Raw genomic sequence first — 6,000 nt, forward strand, 5'->3', positions numbered from 1 at the left:
CATCTGGCTCCAGAGCATCAGTTCCCTTCATCTGTTCATTCCCATCGTTGGTTCCACAGTGCTCTGCAGTCTCCTCCTCTAGCCTCATTTACTGCTGCATTTCCTCGTGTCTTTGCTGTCTCTTTCTGTCCATTTACATGCTCTGAAAAAGTTCCCTAACCCTGCTGCTAATGTTTATACTAGCTGGTTCATGTGAAGGAAAATAAAATTATGTTTAACCAAACTGTCTCAGAGCACGTTTTAGTTTTCTGGATTTATGATAGCGCAGCTGTGACTGAATCCTATTTGAAAAACTTTTGGATTTTTTCCTGTAAGTGTGAAATTATATAAACCATTGGAAAGCAGGAAAAAAAAAATATCTAAAGCAATAACAATAAAGTATGTTTATGTTCAGATTATTTGCAATATAAGACTGATGCATTCTTTCACCAAGAAATTTCAACCTAGAAGAGCTGTCTTGATCAGAATTCAACCTGTAACTTTCTGTTAATAGTAGACTTAAAAGGGTCTTTTTATCAGTAAAAGTCTTCTTTCTACTCTTCCAAATTTTATCTGGGAAGAAGTATAGTCTAAAGTGGTATGGACACAGGGAAAAGTGATACAGAATTAAATACCAATTCATTGTTTCTGATTGCAACCTAGCAATTCCTGGTGTTTCCAGCAGCAGTCAGGGCCTAGTTTAATATTGAGGAATATATGTGTATGTATATATACATAGATAAAAGTATTTGCTAACCTGAGCTTCAATTCAAGAATATAGGAAATGGAGATAGGTGCTCTTAAAATGAAACTTCTTCCTTCACAAAAACTCTGGGTCTGCATTGAAACAAGGAAAGAATGCACAAGGAAAGAAAGTACAAGACAAAAAACATCAGCTTGAAATAAACTGAAACAGTGTATTCTAAATTGGATTGATGATCCATAAAGTAAAACTCTTCAACCTTCTCATGTCATTTGATATCCAACTCTTCTATTTGCCATCAGTCACTGCAAACATGTCATACATTTATAATAAAGATATGTCTTTACTGCATCTTTTTGACAGTTTTTAGTATTATCCCAGAATTTGGGGTAGATCAGTCTTCAATCCTAGGGGAAAGAGTGTAGTCCTTGTGTAGTCCTGTCTGAGATATCACTGTCTGACTCTGTAGCAATGATTTTACTTTTATATATTATTAGGAGAGGGGTAAGCCCTTCTTCAAGGTCAAAAAGTTTTACTTTTTTTTTTCTTGGAACTTCAGAAAAACAAACTTATTTAACTTTTCTTTCCCCTTTTCTGGGTTAAATGGAAAAGAACCAGTGGCATGAATGAAGCTGGACACAAGGTAAGTGTCACGGGTTTTTGCTGAGACAAATTCATGCTGACTCCCCATGAAGACGTGTGGATGGGGTACTCCTGGACAGACAGCTCATACAGCTGCAACCTCTTCAGGTGTGCGTTCACTGCTCCTGTCCTTGGCTGTGCTCTGACCCAGAGCACAAAGCTCATGTGAAGGGGTGGTTCTTCTTTCTCGCCTGCTGCCATTTTCTGAAGTAGGGGAAGAAGAACCTAAGCTACATTTTACAAACTTTGTGAGAAGATGTTGGTTGAATAGGGCCTGTCACTGATAAAGTAAAAACTGTACTGTTTGTGGTGTGTGGAGGGGGGCTGTCAGAACTGGCTTGGTTCTCCTTGCACTCCACTCCTTAAGAAATTTGCATGATTCTGGAAAAATGTTGGAAGTTTTGGGCTCTGTTTTATTATTGTGTTGCTACTGGAACGTAGAATGGATTTTTTTTTTTTCCCCCATAATCATTACACTGTCTGTATATCCATCACAGGGTTTTGGGGCAGCCTTTGGTGTCACAGTTTTAAACCTGAGGTCACCGAAATGGAATTCCTCCTTATGTGGTCAGCTGAAAATCCCTTTACACCACAAATATCATGCTGTTGGCAGACACTACTTTACAGCACAGATGCCTCCTAACTCAGTGAAAATATAGTTGCGATTTATAGTCAAGAAATAGGCCAACATATCTGCAGCGAGAGCGACGTAGTCAAAGCACTGCAGTACAGTGGGACCTGAAATAGTGCTTTGAGGGGTTTTGGGAAAGGAATGAGAGCTCACCAGATGTCTTTGAAAATAATATTCTTTAAGCATCTTTTGACCTTAAGAAAACAGTTCCTTGGTGAGACCGTTAAAGCATTACTTTATCTTCCAGTACCAGATACAAAATCCATGTGACCTTGTACTCTTAAGTGACGATAGGCAATTTATCACTGGGAAAGATCAGAATTTGAGGTTTTGTTCTAGCTTGTACTTCGCTGCTTGTCACTGTGGGGCTAGAAGCACAGGGATTGAAAACTGATTTTTATCATTGACATAAATGAATGCTCTGTCCAAACTTCTTTTCAAGATGGTATTGATTTCTTTAACAAAACCTCCCTAGTTTACCAGAGAGACTGTTATCTGCTTTTCCACGGCTTCGGTCATTAGAAACCGATGTTTCAAGAGCAAGCCCACCCCTACCAATACCTGCTTGCATTTATTGAAACGACAGGCCCTGTGAGTAGGCTTATCTATATTCTGACACTCTGGGTAGGATTCACAATTTACTAGCTCAGTGATCCATAGTTAAAAATAAACTCAGAACTAACTAAATCAGTCCCATTTCATTTAGCACAGGCCAAAGCATTTAGCATACAGTGAGCTGACCAGGCTGAATGGGCCTTGGAGCAGCTCGTCACATTGCTGCAGCCCTTGGTGAGAGGCTCAGGGGGGCACAGCCCGGCCAGAAATGTCAGGACGTCCAAAACTCTGGCAAGAGGCAAATGCAAGTAATGCAGTGGAAGAATGTTGTCATTTTTACTGGCAGAAAGCAGCAAAACAGATGTCACTTCCCATCCCTAAAGAACGAAAAAAAAGCAGAAAGAAAAACCCATCCCTAAAAAAAAAAAAAAAAAAGTAGTGATGTAAAAGGGAAGAAAAAAAAGATCATGTACAAATTCAGTGTAGAAGAAATATCAAAATGAAACAAATACATCTTCCATGGCTTTTCCAGTGTCATTTTGTAGAAAATGCAGAAATGTTTTCTCGGTGAATTAGCATTTGATGTAGTTCTTTCCTCTGCACATAAATATATACTAATAGAAGCTTTAAATAATAAAAGAAGGCAGCATTTCTATGGGGGTTGAGCAGAGCAGTCCCCAGTTTAGCTAATGTAACTGTACATTAATTCTGGACCTTTGTCAACACACATTAAAATTACTTCATCAGTTTAACCCATTTATTTTTTTAAGAGAATCTGGGGAGATCATTGCTGCTAAATGAATTAAGAGACGCAGCCAGTCTGGAAGAGGAACCTTTGAATGTTTAATTGTTCTGTTGCATAATGCACTGACACGCATATTGTCTCAGAAGACATCGTATGAAGCAACGCTATGGTGGTGGTGGAAATGGAGAGAGTTTCATATCCTTGTGTCAGTTGCTGTGAGCGCTTATAGGTTTGCTCTGAATCCTACAAATGCTACACCCTATAGAAGGACTACTCAGTGCGGAAAGTATAAGATCTCTGTATGCTTTTTTCTTCTGTTATTTCTGTTATTTTTTTGGCATCTGCTCTGAACTCCGCTAAAATCACTGAAAGCTAAGTTTCAGGAAACTTTGAATCAGGCCCTTGATAAGGGCAATGTGGATGAGTTTCAAATTTTGTTCCTAGTCTTTGGCAGTTATTCATGTTATAGACTTCTTGGCTTATGAAGGAGCTGGATTTCAGTGCTTTCATGTTGCAGAGGGAAATGAACTCCCCTTACAAACAGAAAATAAGAGTGAGGCAAAGACCGTAATTTTGTTACCACCAGAGTCTATTTTCATATGCTTAAATAAATGTTCCATGTACTGGTAAAGCAACATTATTTTTACACCCAAGGACTTAAAGGGAATATTTGTGCTTGCATGAACTGAACATTTAAGAATTTTCTTCGTACATATTTGAAATTTGGCAAATAACAGTGCTTTGCTGTGGGTTTCGAGGATAATTTTACTAAAAAGTCTTGCACATAGGAAAAAAATTATCAGGCTATTTTTGCAGCTGTTAGTTCATGATCATTTTGTAAGGGTGGAAGTGGTTAGCTACATCATACTGTGCTTAGAAACCGTCACAGAGGTGAGCACATTTATCTTAGAGTAGTATTTTCCTGTTTCTTCATCTGTATATTTTTGCATATGCAGCTGCGCACTGTACAGGAAAAAGATGGGAGGCATGGGGCTGAGAGGGAGTGGGAGACTTTCTCATAATAAACAGTGTGTTTGCCTCTTCTGTTCGCTGCTATTAAAGACTGACTTCAAAAAGCTCATTTTATGAGAGTGCTGGGGGCTGTTTTATGTTGAGCAAGAGTTTGCTGCTTTAGTTCAGCCCATCAGGTATGAATGATTGCTCCCCAGGATGGCTCCATTGGGGTGCTGAGGAGGGCACAAAGTGGGGACGGGCTTGGGAGCGCACGGGGGAGCGCCCTTCGGGGTGGCTGCGGATGTCACTGGCAGGCACTTAAGGAGGCATCACATTATGCTTGCATCTACTTTATTTGCACTATAAATAGAGAACTTGAGCTCTTTGGAGTGAAATACTCCCCTTCGCTGCCATTAAACAAGATTTCAGCTTCCCTCTGCCTCATGCCTATCAAAGGCGATGTGTTTGTCCTCCTGGATGTCATCACGTATCACCCTTCCTTCTTAAAGTTAAATCCAATGCTTTTTTTCTTTTTATTTTCTTTTATTTTTTCCCCTTTGGTTTCTTTGTTGTTGTTGTTTTATTTCTAACTTTGGGCTATCACTATCTCTCTTCACTGAAATCAGTAGCAGTTTGTACCTGGAAAAAGTGAAACACCAGATTAAGTGTTTTCTTGAGGAAAAAATGCCCAAATATACTCGTCTTAGAAATCAAAATGCGGAACAGTTCCCTGCGGCTGTCCTGCAGAACGTGTTTGTATCTGATAGTTGCTACCCAGCCACAGTGACCTGAGAAAAGACGTTTTTGGTTATTCTTGGTATTTTACTTCATTCAACTGTTTAGACAGCATGGGGAGAGAAAATAGTTTTCTGTTTGATTCTTCAGCACAGCACTGCTAACTTGGCCAGTGCTTCTGAGGTTGGGATCAGTGCGTTAGGGAGGAATGTTCTCAGTCCTGTCCCTTACTTCCATCATAATCTTTTCTTACATCTTCTTTCCGTAGGTATAGAACTACCTTTAAATTCTTCCAAATAAAAACTTTATCGTAAATGTTTACTTAGCATTAGGATGATTTTTATAAGGTTTACCTTTTAGGTCTGAGAAAAGAATAGATCACATATGTCACATGAATACCACGTGTCCATTAAGGTGAGTTCTGAATGTGGAAGGGAAATTTTCCCTCATGGAGAGGGAATTAATTAATTAATTAAGTGTCCTTAATTACTGTGAGTGTTGTTGTTGTTTGGTCAGTGAATTCACATCCTGAACTTCACGTGCACTGGGAGTTCTGGGCCTAAAGCTGGGCCTGCTTTGTGTTGAATTTCTTCCATGAATACAGTAAGATTTGAATAACCATTGCTAAAAAGGAAAATCATTCAATAATGCTTTTCACTTTCACTCTTATTTTTTCTTTAACTGTATATAATTGTTTCCTATAGACATTAAAGACTAAGGGAGGTAGCTAATTGCAGTATAGAAATCTCTGTAAAAGCTTTCTCACAAACTTCTGCTAATGTTTTTAAGTCCTGGAGATCTGAGTAGTGTTCAGCTTTCTAAACCCTGTGAAATAATAGCTCAGACTGCCCATAGTGCTCACAGTAAAACTCGTTCCATTAAGTCATATTCCACAAACATATTCTGAGACTTTATCATCAGCTCAGTATTTAGCTCATGCTTTATGGAAGTTTTGTGAAGCTTCACAAATCTTTTCTCTTTTTTAGCTCAACCTTAAGTAGGATGCAGTGCAGTGTTTTATGCATCTCTACTAGTGTGCAACCAAAGAGAGGTTTT

Source organism: Aythya marila (genome assembly GCF_965140915.1).
Source record: "Aythya marila genome assembly, chromosome: 9".
Lineage (NCBI taxonomy): Eukaryota > Metazoa > Chordata > Aves > Anseriformes > Anatidae > Aythya > Aythya marila.